Below are 19,663 nucleotides of genomic sequence, written 5' to 3'. Positions count from 1 at the left end.
CCAAAATGGAAAAAAGTCTGCTTGCATCCAAAAATACCCAGAAGCAAACAGGGCAATTTGACAAGCAAACTCAGTATTCACATATGATTAGCAAGAAAAGAATGAGAAACAAAATCTGTTACATCTTTGAAAAAATGTATTATGATTTAACAATGTACATCAGATAACTTGCCCGAGCATGGGCTTTGGGATAGTATTTTACTCTATTCAGCAAATATTAAGCTAATTAGTCTTTAATATTTTCCAAATTTTTCAGCAAAATAGTCTGAAAAGAATATTTATTTCTCATGACCTAATCAAAGAAACCCTTGAAGTATGTGTAGACTAGTCTCAAAACTTTTTTTTTTTAAGAAATGAGAAAATGGGAATATAAATTCATGGTTTTTGTTATTCTTTGAGTCACCTTTTTTGGTAATAATAATAATATCTGATTTTTTTAAAACAAATTTTGATAAATTCTCATATTGCATTTATCTTAGGACTCTGTCCCTTGATAACCTCCAAGTTTTACTGCCTTCAATAAAGAGCTCCTCCTCTTCCACATTTAATCCCAAGGTAGTTTCTATATTTTTCTTCTTCAATGCCTTCTTTACTTCTTTAAAAAAGAACATCCAGGACAGTAATGTTAGCACCGAAACGTGGAGGTTAAGTTATCCCTGATGATGACAATTTACTACGAAATTCTTTATAGATGTTTTCCATTTTCTAAATGGGGGAAAAAGATTTGGAGAGATTCTGTAATACGACTAGTAAGAGTCAAAAGTGGAGTGCTTCAAACCCAGGGCTTATCCTACTACATAGCACTGCCTCTCCATTCATGGCACCACACTGAGGATTACACAGAACAAGCATTACATAAAAACTGTTCTTGCAATGTAAATTTTTGTCATCTGTCATCAGTTTCATCACACTGATATAGATTATATATGAATAGATTATACTGTGAAGGCAAGTCAAATCACAAATGAGCATAGATAGCAATTTGTATGTCATAAAAAAAGTTCTAGAGAAAATTTTAGGAGTAAAGAGAAAAGGTAAATAGGTAAAATAGTTTTGTTTTTAAAACACTTTTACTTTATTTTTCCCATTACATGTAAAGATAGTTTTCAACATTTATTTTTTTTTAGATTTTTCAAGGCAAGTGGCTTGCCCAAGGCCACACAGCTAGGTAATTATTAAGTGTCTGAGATCGGATTTGAACCCAGGGACTCCTGACTCCAGGGCTGGTGCTTTATCCACTGTGCCACCTAGCCGCCCCCCTCAACATTCATTTTTGAAGGATTTTGAGTTCCACATTCTTCTACCTCTCTCCCTTTCTTCCCACTTCCCCATGATAGAGAGTAATATAGGTTATACATGTACAATCAAGTTAAACATATTTCCATATTAGTTGCACTGTGAAAGAAGAAGCAGAAGAAAAGGGAAAACAAAACAAATTTTTAAAAGTCAAAATAGTATGCTATGGTCTACATTCAGACTCCATAGTTCTTTCTTTGGATGTGGATGATATTTTCCATCACAAGTCCCAGAATTGTCTTTGATCCTTGTGTTGTTTGAGAAGAGGTAAGTCTATCATGGCTGATCATCACCCTCATGTTGTTGTTAATGTGTACAGTGTTCTCCTGGTTCTGCTCACTTCTTTCAGCATCAGTTCATTTCCGGCTTTCCAGGCTTTTCTGAAACTACCTGTCCAAGATTTCTTACAGAACAATAGTATCTCATCACATCCATATACACAATATGTTCAGTCATTTCCCAATTGATCCCCTCAATTTCCAATTTTTTGCCACCTCCAAAAGAGCTGCTATAAATATTTTTGTATATGTGGATCTTTGTTCCTTTTTTTTATGATACAAACCTAGTAGTGGTATTGTGGGATAAAAAGATATGCACAGTTTATGTCTCTTTGACTATAGTTACAAACTGCTCTCCAGAATTGTTGAATCAGTTCACAACTCCACTAACAATGTATTAGTATCCCAGTTTTCCCTCATCCCCTCTAAGATTTTCCTTTTTTCATATTCACCAAATAGATATTTTTAAACACAGATAGGTGCTAAGAAAGGTAGAAGGCATAATTTTACATTCAGACAAGGGAAAAGAAAAGGAAAGCCAATAGTTCTGATCTAGAGAAGGTAGGATGTAAAACCTGTTTGAAAATTGTAAGATATCTTGGCAATAATAATAATAATAATAATAATAATGTTTGTCCTTCATTTTCAAAGAAGACCATAACATCAGGAGATGATGTCATGATAAGCACGTGCATTGGATTTGAGTGAAGGGGTGTTGTGCTAAGTCATCAGCCTCATTTTCTCCTCCAGAGCCATCTGGGTCCAGTGGCCAGATGTGGATCAGGACAACTGGAGATGTATCTTGGATGCAAGGCAATCAAAATTAAGTGACTTGCCCAAGGTCACACAGTAAATGGCAAGTGTCTGAGATGGAATTCGAACTCCCATCCTCCTAACTTCAAGGCCAGTGCTCTATCCACTTCCGCCACCTAGCTGCCCTTCTTGGCAAACTATAGAAGCGGAAGAGGCATTTCTAAAAACAAAACCATTGCCTAATTCATATAGAAAGACAATTCAAGCCTTAGAGAAATAGTAACTATAGCATCTACTCAACTTTCAATGTCAAATTGATACAACAATCTCAGTACAGAATAATAAGCAGCTTTTGAATGTAAGACTTTTAAGTTAACCCTCCCCATCATTACAGCTAAATGTGCATTAGTCAACGAAGCTGTGGTAGTTGAGATTTGATATCATTTGTGTATGGCTGTGAACATTACATTTGAGAGATTAATTTAGATAAAGACACCATCATTAAAGACTTTCCTGGAACATATTTTAGACTTGTAAATCAGCAAACTGACTACAATAAAAGGTTTGTTTTTATATACATTTCCATTTTACTGCAACCAAAATGGCTAAGATTTTTCTTTATCTCAAGATACTCCCATAATTTATGTTATGAAGTGATATATTTGAAAATTTTATGTGTGTGTGTGTGTGTGTATGCATATGGGCAAAATATGGAGCGAATCTTCAATTTTCAAGAATTTTTTCCAAAAATGATACCGAATAGTGCTAAATCTCCATCCACAAAAAATTATAAAACTTTTTAGAATCTGTCAAGTGGACAGAAGCAGCTTTCATTATTATGGCTGCTGCCTGGTTGGGGATCAGCACAAAGCTGAATTCAAGTGCTAGATCATCACAATTCTCTAGGTAAAGTACAGTGGGGGATAGAAAAATAAAAGAGGTGAATGTATCTCTTAAACAATATAACCATAAAAGCCTTTAGAGACCTAGATCTCTTCTCTCTATCAGTCATCTGCCTCAGAAAGGTTTCTCTCAGTTTAAAAAAAAACAAAAAGGGGATGTTGCCTGAATGTGCATGTTTTCCTAGGATATGATAAGAGAAACAACTTGTAAGTATCAGAGAGATGTAAGTAATAAAGAAGAGGGAAATTAGCAAATGATGAAATATGTGCCCATACATCTAACTATATATAGCTTGGTTGAAGATTTCCACTGACATCTTCTCTTTTTGTTCCAAGAATATACCATTCTGCAGAACTCTTGGTCTCTGACAAACATGCTGTGTTAAAATGGGCAACTGGCAAGCAGATGCTTAGAGGTGGGATCTCCAGTAGATTGGGATTTTCTTTCCCAATTTTTTTACAGCTCAATCTAATAAACATCATACTTTATTCTCCTGTATCTCATTACACACCCCAGATTCCCAAAGCCCAGAATCCTGCAACCCATAAGAATTGGATGATAGATAGATAGATAGATAGATAGATAGATAGATAGATAGATAGACAGATAGATAGATAGATAGATATAGATACACACACACACATAAATATGTGTACTTTAGAACCATACCAATATACACATTCAAAGCATCATGATTTAGTAGATAGTATGCTGGAATCTGGCAAAAGGATGATGAGTATGAATTTTGCCTCTGTAAAATGCTAATTAATGATAGCAATAGCCTCAAAGCACTGTTTTGATATTCAAATACTATAACATGTAAAATAATTTGCAAACCTTAAAATTATGCAAAAATCCTCAGGTGTAATTGTTATCATTTTTTATAAATTCCTTCCAAATATCTTTATAAGGATGAAATAACATGTCCAGATTTATTCTTCTCTGATATATACACACATACACACACACACACACACATAACTGTTGAACTACAAAAATGTGACATGAGATCCCCCCAAAAAAACCACTGAGAAATGGACATTATTTCATAATTTGCTGCTATAAAATTTTATGCTTAAAAAAGTAACAAAAATGGGGCAGTTAGGTGGTACAGTGGATAGAGCACTGGCCCTGGAGTAAGGAGAATCTGAGTTCAAATGAGACCTCAGACACTTAATAATTGCCTAGCTATGTGACCTTGGGCAAGTCACTTTACCCCATTTTCTTAAATAAAAAAAAATTAAGTAACAAAAATATAGGACCAAAATTGATTCAGGGTAATAATTCAATGATTAAAACCCATTTAACTTGGTTAAGAATTGCTTATTGATATAGCATTTAAATACTGCCCCATTCATTTTTGTTCCACACTAGCAGATTGATCAGCATTTATTTCGTTTCGCTCATAAGTAAAATAATAGGAATTTTCCATCCAGCTTGCTCAGGATAATTACAATTCTTTGGCAATTCCATGTAGCTATACCTTAAAGATCACTCCTCTGCTTTCTACTATCCCCATCTTTATCACACCCCTACCCTTTTGTGTCATGGACACATTGGACAGTCTAGTGAAATCAATGACCCCTTTTTTTCAGAATAATGTTGTATTACCTCTGTTCATAAGGAAAATGTTAAATTTACATCAGAGATTAGGGATAATAATGATGTAACTTTCACCCATTCAGGTTCACAGACCCCCTGAAAACTATCCCCAAACCCCTTGGTATTAATGAACCACCATTTTTGAAATTCCTGAGGAAAATAAGCCATTCTTACAATCTCACCTGACACCTTTATGTAGACAACTCCCAAATCTACCTTGCTAGTACTGTACTTTCTCCTAGGTTCCAGTCCTATACTCCAGTTACTTAGACCTTGCACTTGTCATTGTCACCTCAAACTGAATATGTTTAAGGACGATTTCTCTTCTGCACAAAACCATTTGTCCATCTTTAAAAGGATTTCCTTCAACATTCCCACAGTCAAACAACCCCCAAACCTGCAATTTATCTTCCCCTTCTCTAATATCCTAATACTGCATACCCAATAATTCACCAATTGCTATTAATTCTTCCTTCTTAAAGTTTCTTGCCTCCTTTCTTTTCTTTGTGTTCCCACACCACCAAGCATGGCTCTGGTTTTCTGTGCTTAAACAAAACTGTAACTATTCTCTCAGAACAATATTCTACAAATAAAATACATTAATAAATGAATTTATCTATTAATAGCAGCATCTTAATTTCTTTATGTTTTTACTCAATCATACTATCTCACTCAACCAGGAGCCAAACTTTTGGTAACTTCAACTATTAAACAGTTGTAAACTCATAAATTGGAATTGAAAAATGCCCCTCAGCAGTGAAAACAACTGTTGTACATGATTAATAAGGAAATATGTTTAACGTAGTTATACATGTATACGCTATATTAGATTACTCACTGTCAAGGGGAGAGGGGAGGAAAGGAAGGGAGGGAGAAGAATGTGGAACTCAAAACCTTACCACAAATGAATGTTGAAAGCTATCTTTGCATGTAGTTGGAAGAATAAATATTTTTTAAAAGAAGGGGGGGGGGAATCCAGCTGTGGTAATATTCATATATTTTACCTCCAGATTGGGCCTCGAGATTTCTAAGAAATTTTGTTATCTGCTTTCTTAGCACTTAGCAGAATAGACTTACACTAAAACTATCAGTGAGATAATGATAAAAACCAATAGAAAAACTATAACACTAGACACAAGAACTCAAAGCACAGGACTGGCACCCTCATTGGACTAAATAGGTTTTAAGGGCATTTGAGATCTGTGAGGGCAGTTTAACTGAGAAAGTCACTTAAGAAAAGGTTCAATTATGCCCAGGGGACTCTGTTTAAGAAGATATTTATTGGATTATACAGTGTATTTGCAAAGAAATTCCAAATGTATGAAGAACTTTCTTAGAGTTTCAACTGTCAATAAATGTCATTATATTGTTCTGTGACAAATGATGCTTAGCTCATTTTTCTTGATAATTAACTAAAATATAGCAAAGATGGTTTCATGCTTAAGGATGATAGATCAGCACTTCCAAATGGGTAAATTCAATACAAGGCTTTTATTGTTTTGCATCAGAAGAAAAAATTTAGTTGTATCAATATTTGCTTCTATTTTATAACCAGATATATTCACTCCTATTTGCCTGAAAGCTAATTTGCAGGAAAAGTATCTTAAGGACCACTGGCCATCAAAGCATCCCGACGGATTTTGCTCTTTCTGAATATCATCTAAAAAGGAAGTCTCTTATTTCAATTAGTGCCTTACTAAGTAAAAGAGAATATTATATTACATATTTTAGTCTTGCACACATTTAATCAGTAATTTACCACCATTACAAAAAAACATTTCTAGTCTAATAGCAATTCATCAGTCTCTTTCATGCAGGATTCAAAGTTCAGATAAAAATCACAACTGTCCTCACCACAGGGGATGACTTAAACTATGTTTCATGTCTACAATTTCTGATTATAGGTTTTTTGAATAATAAAAGCAATTTTCAACAGTCTGCATATGATCAATCAATCAGCTCCTCTTGCCATGAGCCAAAAGCATCTCGGGAAAGAACAACTCATCTTAATACTGCCCCTCTTCACACAAAGAAAACTAGGAAGGTACATCTGCTAGGAGCAGGGGCTATAGGGGAACAAGAAAATATTACTTCAATTATTCCGAGCACTATTCTTTTCCAGCAACAGATAAGGAGGAATGTTGATGTGAGAGTAACTTTTTTTAGAGATGCAATAATTTAGCAGTTACAATCTATAAACACTAGAGTTACAAACCAACGTTAAAAGAAATTCTAAGTAAAATAATGTTTCCACTCAAAAGCTAAGCTATAATTATTAAATTTATTCCACCTGCTGTGGACAACTGAAAGACACAGATGGCAACCCCCCTTCATTGATATTTCATTAATATAACCTATTAATATTAAATAACAGAAATTAACATTTTGATTTTTAATCATAAAATAACCCCCCCTCCAAAAAAAATCGACAGTAGTCTAGGAGTGACTACCACTCAGAAAGCAGGGCAAGTTGGTTTTCCAAACCAGTCAAGGAAGTATTTTTATGTGAAAAAAATTAAGATAACAAAAAAAATCAAAAACCAAAATATTAAAAACATTTAGAAGTTGAGTCCATGTATATATACATATGCAAATATGTCTACATCTACACCCACACATATATGCACATAAACACACACATTTATAAGAAATTTCAATAGGACAGGCTCTCTTGAGTTTTCCCAAACCCTGGAATGTTTCCTCTTTTTAACTAAGTCCTACATCTTTTCCCGATTTTCTTTCCAGTCCAAAATAATTCTCGACCAATGGAGACTAAAGAAGTTGGAAGCATGCTACAAAGCCCAAAGAAACCGGGCTATTTTCTGCTCTACCCGTGTTTTACTGGATGGGAACGATTACCCTCCCGCTAACCCCAAGAAATACTCCCTGGAGAAGTTCAGACTATATGAAAGGATAAAGAAGCAGAAGGTTATCATGTGAAGACAGCAAGGAGATTTCCAGAAGAATTTTGCCTCCATGTCCTCAATTACCCCAATGGTTTGGGGATCTGGGGGGTTCTGCTCTTTTTCCCCATAAGCTATCCGGTGTGCCTTTTGTTTAAGCCTGGGCCCTGCCTTATGCTACTAGCGTGTGACTCTGAGCCCCCTTTAGAGCCAGCCTTCTGCTTCTTCTCTCCACCCCTTCGTGGGACCTGGCCTCCCCTGAATGGGCCCGTCCCGGAGCCCCGGACAACTAAGCAGGGGAAATCCTCCAGCCCGGTTTCTACCTGGCTTGCCCTTGTTTTGGAAAAGCTTTCCTTGCGGAATGCGGCTCCAGGACCCTGGCAGGGGAAGGCCAGCTGCCTTGGTATCTCCAAGCGCCACTGGGAAGACTCGGCACAAGTCGGGCTGGGTATCGGCGGGGCCGCCGGGGTGGGGAGACAGAGAAAGACGGAGCTGCCAGATTGGCTAGGACGGGTGGGGGGCAAGGGGTGTGAGGTGGGGAGACGCGTCGGCGCGCCGCCCGGGGTCCTGCTCGGAGATCTGGGCACGCAGGTGGCTCTTGGCAGAGCCCGCATCCCTTCCTCCTCTTCCTCCACCCCCCCCCCCCGAGGGTCCTGCCTTCCCCATCTCCCGTCGCCCCACGGTGAGGGCACGTCTCCCCAAGCCGCCTCCCGGGCTGGACCCCACCTAGCTGCCCATCCTGTTCGGACCCGAAGCCTTCGTCCTCCCTCCTCCTCCTCCTCTGCCCCTTCTCCTCTCCTGCACCCCCTCCCTCGTGGCGCACGTCTCGCCGGCTGGGCCGGGAGAAGGGGGGGGTTGCCCCCCATGAGCCCACTCCCCCCCCAAACCCCCTTCGCCAAGTACTCCAACTGCCAACCCGGCCGAGCCTCGCCCCGCGCCGCGGGCTGCCCGGCTCAGCCCCGCTTCGGAGCATCCCGAGCCCCAACTCCTGTCTCCGCGGCGCCCCGAAGCCGGCCCTGCCTCCGGGGGCGCCCTGCCGCCCGCGAGCGTCCCCGGGCCCGGGAGATCGGAGCCCCGGCGGCGCAGGGGCTGGGCTGGGGGTCCCCCCGGGCTGCCCGCTCCACCCCCCCCCCGGGCTGCCCGCTCCCCCCCGGCTGCCCGCTCCCCCCCCCCCCGGCTGCCCGCTCCCTGCCCGCTCCCCCCCCAGGGATGCCCGCTCCCCCCCCAGGGATGCCCGCTCCCTGCCCCTCCCCCCCCCGGATGCCCGCTCCCCCCCCTGCTGCCCGCTCCCTGCCCGCTCCCCCCCCCCGGAATGCCCGCTCCCCCCCCGGGCTGCCCGCTCCCCCCCCCAGGGCTGCCCGCTCCCCCCCCCAGGGATGCCCGCTCCCCCCCGGCTGCCCGCTCCCTGCCCGCTCCCCCCCCCCTGGCTGCCCGCTCCCTGCCCGCTCCCCCCCCTGCCCGCTCCCTGCCCGCTCCCCCCCCCGGCTGCCGGCTCCCTGCCCGCTCCCCCCCCGGCTGCCCGCTCCCCCCCCCCCCGGCTGCCCGCTCCCCCCCCGGCTGCCCGCTCCCTGCCCGCTCCCCCCCCCTGCCGGCTCCCTGCCCGCTCCCCCCGGGCTGCCCGCTCCCCCCCCCGGGATGCCCGCTCCCTGCCCGGTCCCCCCCGGCTGCCCGCTCCCCCCCCGGGATGCCCGCTCCCCCCCCCCCGCTGCCCGCTCCCTGCCCGCTCCCCCCCCCCGGCTTCCCGCTCCCCCCGGGCTGCCCGGTCCTCCCGGCTGCCCGCTCCCTGCCCGGTCCCCCCGGCTGCCCGCTCCCTGCCCGCTCCCCCCCGGGCTGCCCGGTCCCCCCGGCTGCCCGCTCCTGCCCGCCGCCGCCCGCGCCACTCGCTGGGCTCCTCTCCTACCTGTGGCCGCCGCCGCCGCCTTCGCCCCAGGTCCTGGCAGAGCCCCGGCCCGGCTGGCCCGGCCCAGGCGGCGCCGCTGCGACCCTCCGCCTCGGGCGCGCACGGCCGCTTGTGGCCCGCGGTGCCCCGCGCTTCGCCCGCCTCTCTGTAAACCCGCCCTCTGCAGCTCCCACTAGTGAGTGAGGCGGGGAGCCGGGGCTCGGCGGCAGGGGGGCGAGCCCGAGCCCGCTCAGGAGGGGCCCGGGGGGCCGGCCCCTGCCCGGCGGCCGCGCGGCCACCAAGTAGGCGCCTGCTGCATGCGCCGCGGTGGGGGGCCTCTGCGGGGAGAAGTGAGGGAGTCCTTCCCTTCCGAGGGCCGAACTCGAACCCAGGCCCCATCTCACGTCCCCTTGCAAGGAGCCTGGCTTCACTCGTTTGGGAAGTCTCCCCCACTGCCCCTGCCCCCTAAAACCTAAACCTGGGGGGGGGGAGACCCCTTTCCGTGCACATGAAAGCGGTTCCCCGGGAACATTTTTTCAGCTCTCACCACCCTCCAAAACGCTGATGTCATTCTTACAACGACATGGCGAGATGAGTCAGTAAAGGGAGAGAGTTGGTTGGAGTTTTTCCTCCAAGTTACAACAATCATCAGGGGTTGGAGAAGCTGGGTGAAGCCACCAGGGTGCTGAGAGAGACCGTGCCTGATGTGCTCCAGGATGCAGCTTTCTCCACTGGCATGTTTGATTTCTTTTGGAACCTTCGCTGCCCATTTCCTACGTGTGTGACTTGGCCAGTAACATGAGTGCTGATGGTGCTCGCCTCCGATACCGGCTGGCCGGGGCTCTGTGGTTCCAGCTCTTTCTACCTCACACGGAGATCTCTGTGTGCTTATAATTGAAACCTAATTGGACCTAAGTCTTGCTAATTTTCTTTTTTCTGCCTTCTCTCGTTTTTAGCCTTTTCTATACTTACTCCCTTACCCATAGCTTTCAAACAGATGAGGTCTGGCATTGACTGAATCTTGACTTTTTTTTAACATGGGACTTTCAGAGCAATTTCCTCAGAAATGATGGTCACTTTTTCTCCTGTCCTTGCCTTTTAGTTCAAATCAAATCACCGGCGACTTCCTCTGGAATTTTGGACATACAGGTACCATTTCTTTTTTAAAAGTTATTCATTTATTTATTTTGATTTTACAATTTTGCCCCTAATCTCACTTCCCCCCCCTCCCCAGAAGGCAGTCTGTTAGTCTTTATATTGCTTCCATGGTATACATTGATCTAAGTTGAATATGGTAAGAAAGAAATCATATCCATAAGGAAGAAAAATAAAGTATAAGAGATAACAAAATTATATAATAAGATAGTGGGTTTTTTTAAATTAAAGGTCTTTGGCCTTTGTTCAAACTCCACAATTCTTTCTCTGGATACAGATGGTATTCTCCATCACAGATACCCCCAAATTGTGCCTGATTGCTGCACTGATGGAATGAGTAAGTTCATTAAGGTTGATCATCACCCCCACGTTGCTAGTAGGGTGTACAATGTTCTTCTGGTTCTGCTCATCTTGCTCGGCATCAGTTCATGCAAATCCTTCCAGGCTTCCCTGCATTCCCATCCCTCCTGCTTTCTTTTTTTCCCTCCTGGTTTCTAATAGAGCAATACTGTTCCATCACATTATAGGTACCATTTATAACCATATTCACTATCTCCAGGAAGTTTGAAAATATTTATAACTTTTTATAAATATAAATTAATATACCTTCAGAATCAATGGATATGTCACTTTGGTAGTTGAGTAGAGAATGGGTAAAGAGACTCAAGAAAGGGAGAGCAAATGGAAGTATATTTGTAAAAATACAAATAAAAAGAGATGATGATCTGTCACCTTACTAGTGGCTATAAGAAGAGAGGAAGGAATATTTTTAAAAAGTCCTGCAAAAGGTCAAATGAAGAGATTTGGTAAAGGAGCAGATATGTAAGTTGAGTCAAGAATTAAGGATGATAGCAAGAGTAGGGAGCCTGGGGGAACTGGAAACTGAGGGAATGCCCAGGGGTTGGAGTATGACTGAACAAATTGGATTATGTGATTGAGATGAAATCCTATTCTGTTATGGGAAATGATGAACAGGATGTTCTCAGTAAAAAAAAAAAAAACTACACAAGCAGATGCAATAGGAAATATACCTTATACAAAATAACACTAATATTGCAGGATGATCAACTGTGAATGACTTACCTTTTCTCACCAATGCTCTGACCAAAGACAGCTCCAAAGGACTTGGGATAAAGAATGTAATATATTCCAAAGACAGAGCTGATGGTATCTGAGTATAGACTGAAGCATGCTTTTTTTTTTCTTTTTTTCACTTTGATAGAGTAATGAACCTGGGTAATTTGGAAGATGATGGTTCCTTCCACAGCAAAAGGAAAGATGACAACAGAAAGATGAGATTGCTTTTGGACTTTTTGAGTTTGAGATGTTTTTAGAACATTCAGTTCAAGATGTTCAATAGACAGTTGAATATGTGATACTGAAATCAGGAAAGAAGTTAGAGCTGGATCAGTAGATCTGGAAATTATCAGTAAAGAAATGATAGATAATTCCATGGTAGCTAGTGACATCAATGTGGTTTATTAGAGAATTAAATTAAGACAATCTAGATAGACTCTTGGAATATCATCCTGGAAAAAGGGGATGCCCTGGTTGGAGATCCAGCAAAAGAGATGGAGAAGGAATGGTCAGGCAGGTAGGAGAACAAAGAGAGAAATATCACAAAAATCTCAAGAGGAAGATAGTATTTAGGAAAAGAGGGTGAACAATAGGGTCACAGACTGAACAGAGGTCACGAACAATGAAAACTGAGAAAAAAGTTATTAGATTTGGCAGTTAGATTATTGGTAACCTTAGAGAGAGCAGTTTCAGTTGAATGATGAGACTGGAAACCAGATTGCAAAAGATTTAAGGTTTTGAATTTTACACTCCCCCCCCCTTTCCTCCTCCCCAGAGAAAGCAATCTAATAATCTTTACATTGTTTCCATGCTATGCATTGATCAAAATTGAATTGTTAAGAGAAAAAAACATATCCTTGAGGAAGAAATAGAATATTAGAGATAGCAAAATTATGTAGTACATAAGACAACTTTTTTTTTTTAAATTGAAGGTAATAGTCTTTGGTCTTTGTTTAAACTCCACAGTTCTTTTTCTGGATACAAATGGTATTCCCATTCACAGATACCCTAAAATTGTCCCTAATTGTTGCACTAATGGTATGAGCAAGTCCATTAAGGTTGATCATCATTCCCATGTGGCTGTTAGGGTGCACAATGTTCTTCTGGCTCTGCTCATTTCACTCAGCATCATTCAAGTCTTTGCACCCCTCTTGGTTTCTAACAGAACAATAGTGTTCCATAATATACATATACTACAATTTGTTCAGCCATTGCCCAATTGATGGACATCCCATCGATTTCCAGTTTTTCGCCACCACAAACAGAACTACTATGAATATTTTTGTACAAGTGATGTTCTTACCCTTTTTCATTATCTCTTCAGGATATAGACCCAGTAGTGGTATTGCTGAATCAAAGTGGGGAGAGGAAGAGGAGGCACCAATTGGACAGAGATTTCTCAGGCACAGTAGTCATAAAGAGAGGGGAAATTTGAACATAACAGAGGTGGTAGGATCAAGGTGTGAAGATTTTTAAGAATGGAGGAGAGATGTGGGTACATCTGTTAGCAGATCAAGGTTAGGGCTCAGTAAGGCTTGACAAGCTAAGGGATATGGGAGCAAGTGACTCCACATAATACATAGTTGAACTAGCTCAATGAGAAATCAAAATGGGAGAGCCAGTGCTTGGGGACTCTGGACCACGTCCTCTTTGCCTGGTCTCCCCAGGAGGAGAGTAGGTAGTCCGGGCAGGGTTAGGGTTGCTGCACCCAGGAGGCAGTCAAACATCCATACTGGTTCAGCTAATAAAATTATCACACCTATAATAAAAGAGTCTGAGGCATAATTCTGAACCAATGGTACTTTCTTTGTCCCCTCTAATGAAGTGGGCCTCTGATCTTCCTCAGAAATCTGAGATACTCCATTCTTCCAGGGCTCTACTTTTATCAAGCCCAATATCTCAGATTTGGAACAATATCATTTAGTAACATGATGCACAGTCTAGAATAAGGTAAAATAAGTAAAACTGTGTTAGCAGGGTCATGTGATGGGCAAGAGAAGCATATCTTCACTGACCAGGCAGTCCTCAGATGTATGGGCTCCTTCTCAAGTTAGGAAGGAGGAGATGGTAGGGACTAAACATATTGACTAGGTAATCATAAGATGGTCACTTGCTTAGGTTGGACAAGAGAGACTGGTCCAGAGATACAAAAATAAATCGGAGGACTTTGCATGTAGTTGAGTCATCTCTGCCGCAAGAGTTTTGCCACCAAGACAAGAAAGAACCAGAGTGGAGGGTCTGTAAATGTCCTATGATAGTACAAGTAATCTTACCATCTGCATTTAATTTGACCAAATGTACAGAATTTATTATCATATCAGATATAATGATATTAATTAGAATTTGAGTAGGGCTACTCACTCATTAAATCAACTTTCTCATTAGGTAAAAACTTGCATCAAGAATAAGCCCTACAGGAGCAGCTAGGTGGTGCAGTGGATAGAGCACCAGTCCTGTAGTCAGGAGTACCTGAGTTCAAATCCCTCCTCAGACACTTAATAATGACCTAGCTGTGTAGCCTTAGGCAAGCCACTCAACCCCCATTGCCTTCCAAAAAACCTAAAAAAAAAAAATAATAAGCCCTACATACATTAAAGCAGGTGATTTTAGGACAAGAAGGTCAGGTAGATGATGACTTTGATGAAGAATAAGAATGTTTCATTTTGGATGTGAAGACCCAGTAGCTGAGGAGTTAGGAAAAGGAAAAAAGGTGGAATTGATTACACTGGCTGTGACTTCTTCCCCTAACAATGCTTTCATGTAATTTTTATACAATTACTATACACACACACACACACACACACACACACATATATGTATATATATTTACAACAGATAATTCCATATTATATGTAAGACTTGAAAACAAGATACAATGTAAAGAAACTAAGTGACAGGATTCAGTGTGAAATTTTCCAAATTCTTTAAGAAGAAGCCATGGTCTCCATAAGCAAAATAATAGACTGGCTACCCAGCAATGTAACAGAATTAGAGAGTTATTTAGATCAGATAATAAAATGGATTGTGAATGGATGAAAAATAATGATTGGACCTTGAGGGGAAAGCATGATCTTTCAAAGTTTTTCACATGTTTATGGATTTTCTTAATGATATTCCCCTCCCCATTCAATAGAAATTAATACAACATACACTAAATTTCACTATCCATAAATGTATTGTGGAAGTAGCAGGTAAACAATATATAATATTGAATCAGGTAGGACTGAGTTATTTTTTTTTCCTCCATGAAGAAACTGATAGACAACATAATGAATAAAATTTTAAGAATTTTTTAAGTTTAGGAAATACTCATCATTATCATTTAATTTGTTTGACTGTTGAAGAATAATTATGAGAAAATAGGTGGAAATCTTTCATATATGTCATGCAAAATAAAGTGAAAGCTAGAAGGGCAAAAGGAAGAAAAAAGGAGAGAGAGCACGCAAAGGAAGGGGCCTAAAGTCAATGCAATGAGAGGTGGTGGTCAGAGAAGGACTGAATGCTAGAAGAATTGGAGAACTTGGTGAGAAAGAACTAGGTTGATTATCCTTAGTCAAAGGGAAAGATAGGATGACTCATGATTATGATTGGGAAAAAGGAATTTTAAATTCACCAATTTGGAAGCAGAAAATTTATGAGTTATTTCGAGATTAATGTAACTTGAGTGAGGTGTGGGACAAAAGCATATAGGACGAAAAATGAACAGCAATCTCCTTTATGTGGCTTTATATTGCCAAGATGTGAACCCAGCCAAAACTCTGGTGTAAGGCAGAAGTGGGGAGTTCTTAAGAACAGTGTATGTATGAAGTTGCCTTCTACCTCTTTTATTCCAAGTTTTCTAAACTAGGCTTGGAAAGCTGGGAAGGATTGCCAAGACTGAATTCCAACCCTGGTCAACACTGATATTTGTAAAGAAATAAAATGGTTTGGTAGGGAGTTAATAAACTATAAGACATAGTATAAGACTACTTAGCAGAAAGTATAACAAGCATGTTTTATGGACAGGAAATTAAATTATTCTTTGCATATAATGGAGATTAGGGGAATGGTACTCATCCACCTCAATCTGGAAAATCTGAGTAAAATTTTTTGGCTCTCTGGCTCTTTGGCTTATGCTTGTCTGAATTATTATGGTATTAAAAGATAAAATATGTTGATATTATACAATTTATATTATATATATATATATAATTGTGCATTTCTGAGTTTCTAAACTTTTCCTGTGTTGTCTGCTGACTTCTGTGTATTGTCTGTGGTTTACACAGAACTTACCCCAAATTCCCATTTAATTTTATTTTTACAATTGTTATTTTGTTTTTCTAATTATATGTTATGAAAGTTTTTCAATATTCATCCACATGCATATGTATATTTATAAGTTACATAATTTCCTTCCACCCTCCCTTCCCAACCCCCTCCTCAACAGCGAATGGTCTGGTGAACACTGTACATATACATTGGTATTCAACATGTATATAGAATAGTCATTTTCTGTATGAGGAATTAGGACTAAGGGAAAAGAAGGAAAACCATGAGAAGAAAGAAAAACGTAAGAGAAAAAATTAAAAAGTGAACATAATATTCTTGCAGATTCTGTAGGTTTTTCTTTTTCTTTGTTTTTTTTTTTTGTTGTTGTTTTTCTTCCTCTGAATATGGAGAGCATTGTCCATAACAGGCCTGCCAGGGTTGTCCTAGGTCTTTGAACTACTGAGAGAAGCTACATCCTCACAATGTTGTTTTTAAGGTATACAATACTCCCTTGGTTCTGCTCCCTTCTCTCAATATAAGTTCCTGTAACTCATTCCATGCTTCTCTAGATTCTGACCATTCATGGGTTTCTTACAGAAAAATAGTACTCCATATCCCATTTAATTTCTTATTACCTGTGACATATCAAAACCCCAATGGGAAAAGTTATGATGTGAAAGGGATAACTAAACAACATACGCAGTAATCAAGGAAGATGGAAATGAGTCATGTCCATTGGAATCTGATGGAAGATAACCATTAAGGCCCAGTGGAGTTTTATAGGATCAGACTTAGTTGGGTAGAGACTGGGAAGCCTAGATCTGGTAGGCACTTCAAGGTTCAGGGACTGGTACAGATTTCTGCTTGGAGTGAATACCTAAAGAATTAGTGAACTACTCAATCCAAACGTCTGAAAACGAGTTTTTAGAAATTATAGTTTGAGAAAATGCACAGTCAAGATAATTTGGGTGATTGTAGAAGTTTAGATCTCCCTTACTTGTTCATTTAGAAGGATTGAGGGGCAGGTAGTGAGGTCCTTTGGCAAGGGTATTATTATCTTAGGGTAAAGTTAAGGCAAAATGAAAGATTAAATCATCAGAAATGAGGAAATTGAAGAAATTTTATTCCCGTGTCTATAAAATAGATATAATAATATTGCTCAAAGTTGTGAAGATAAAATGCAATAACATTTGTAAAGCACTAAGCAAATCTTAAATTAATACATAAATCCTAATCGTTGTTTTTGTCGTCAATTGGGAATTTAGGGTGTTTGAGGGAATATCAATATGAATATTGAAATATCCTAAAATGAATGGTAGAGGTACAGCTAGTTAGGATGTAGTTAGAAGACTGAGCCAGACTCTGAGCTCATGGAGGAAGAATGAAGTGTCATTAGGTAGTAGATAACAGGCTGCCAAAATCTAGATGGAGTGAGAAATATGCATTGAATGAACCTCTGAGGAAGAGAGATTACTGAGATATTAGAAGAGAGAGAGCTTGGAAATGGCAAAAGGGAGCAAGAAGTATACTCAGTATTCCTACTGGGGATGCAGGAATGTATAATCAGTATTGGACGGGTGGCCAGATCTGTATTCTTAAACTTGCCTCCATCCTTTAGCAGCTATGTGAACTTGTCTATAAAATTCGCCTTGTTTTCCTTGTCTGAAAGATGAGAAGGTCCAACAAGACTGAGCTCCAAGTTGCCTTTCTAGTTATTGAAACTATGATTTAAAAAATCTGTAGTCAACTCTGTTATTGATCAGCCTATCACCAGAATAAGTTTTGAGGCTATTAACATACTGCAATCACTTAGATAAGTTGGATTAGAGTTACTATTCAGCTTTCAATCAAATCCAAGTTAAACAACCTTCACAATATATGGTGATCAGACTATCTAAATTCTTAGTCTTCTTTCTGAGAGGAAAGTGCAAAAAATTCTCAAATTAGGACATTTCCTATTGTTTGAAGCTCTGGGCTAAGTATTAAGAATACAAAGAAAGGCAAAAATGCAGACTCTACTCTTAAGGAGTTTGCATTCTAATGAGAATTCACTAACTTGGATTTTCCCCTTTAGAACTTTTACCCTGGATGGCGGCTAGGTGGCAATAGATGGAGCACTGGCCCTGGAGTCAGGAGTATCTGAGTTCAAATGCAGCTCCAGACACTTAATAAGTACCTAGCCGTGTGGCCTTGGGCAAGTCACAACCCCGTTGCCTTGCAAAAACTAAAAAAATAAAAATATCAAAAAGAACTTACCCTAACTGGGGCAGCTAGGTGCCTCAGTCGATAGACTACCATCCCTGGAGTCAGGAGGACCTGAGTTGAAATCCAGCCTCAGACACTTAATAATTATCTAGCTGTGTGATCTCGGGCAAGTCACTTAACCCCATTGCCTTGCAAAAAAAAAAAATTTACCCTAACTTATACAGTGACTGAGATAAAGCTTACAGTCTTAAAGTAGTAGTTTGCTAATCCTATGAAGAATAGCAAAACAAAACAGAAACAAAATTAAAGTTTTGTGTAGATGGCATCCCAAATGCCTTAGTGCAACATAAAATTGTACTAAGATTTTCAGGACACACTATATTTCTACAAATAAACTTAAAAGTCCCCTAAAACAATTAGAACTTCATATTTTCATACATTTCAATTCAGTCTTATATATTTATCTTAGGCAGGGTCCAAATCCAGGTAACACTATTAGCTAGGTGGCAATTAGGGTTTCTATTTAAAAAGGAAATCAAAACATATTCTGCATATTTTTCTGAATACACACAATAAACATTTTAGTCCATAATCTTTTTTTCAAAAATTTAACTAATTTTTACATCTTTCACTTTGACATAAGATTCATTTTCTTTTTTTTTTTTATGTTTTTGCAAGGCAAATGGGGTTAAGTGGCTTGCCCAAGGCCACACGGCTAGGTAATTATTAAGTGTCTGAGACCAGATTTGAACCCAGGTACTCCTGACTCCAGGGCCCGTGCTTTATCCACTACGTGACCTAGCCACCCCATAAGATTCATTTTCAATTGTGTACCTCTCCCCTTGTAACAGATTCAATTTATAAAAAAAGAAGAAAAAATACATTTTAACAAAATAAAGCAAAATTATAGTCATTGATCTTTAAAATGTTTACTATGTGCTAAGTAGGCAAAACAATGAGAATAGAAAGAGGTAAATAAATAAATTGTCCCTGGTCTCAGGGAGCTCATAATCTAAGGAGATAACAACAAATACATATGTTCAAAGAATGTGAATTCAGGAGAAATGGGAATTAAATAAAGGAAAAGAGGGCACTAGAATTAAGAGAGGTTGGGAAAGGCTTCTGGAGAAGGATTTTTAGTGAGAACTTAAAAAAACCAGGAAAGCACCAGCCCTGGAGTCAGGAGTACCTGGGTTCAAATCCGACCTCAGACACATAATAATTACCTAGCCGTGTGGCCTTGGGCAAGCCACTTAACCCCATTGCCTTGCAAAAACTGAAAAAAAAAAAAAAAACCTTATTATAATCTTCACAACCAGGAGTTCTGATAAGGATCTCATTTCTAAAATATATAGAGAATAGCA

The 19,663-nt window shown here is 40.6% G+C and overlaps 1 protein-coding gene across 2 annotated transcripts in view; it reads right to left on the bottom strand.

Annotated features, from left to right (window-relative positions):
- The window catches only part of BMPR1B (bone morphogenetic protein receptor type 1B), a 465,626-nt gene extending 455,921 nt beyond the window's left edge, over positions 1 to 9,705 (bottom strand). For both annotated transcript variants that reach the window (XM_074228071.1, XM_074228070.1), the window contains exon 1: positions 9,636 to 9,705. The gene's annotated coding sequence lies outside the window, so the exon portion shown is untranslated. The remainder of the gene's footprint in view (positions 1 to 9,635) is intronic.
- Positions 9,706 to 19,663: the final 9,958 nt, after the last annotated feature.

This window comes from Macrotis lagotis, chromosome 3, assembly GCF_037893015.1.
Source record: "Macrotis lagotis isolate mMagLag1 chromosome 3, bilby.v1.9.chrom.fasta, whole genome shotgun sequence".
NCBI classification, from domain to species: Eukaryota; Metazoa; Chordata; class Mammalia; order Peramelemorphia; family Peramelidae; genus Macrotis; species Macrotis lagotis.
Note: the sequence above shows the minus strand (reverse complement) of the source record. Positions and strands in the feature narration are given on the sequence as shown.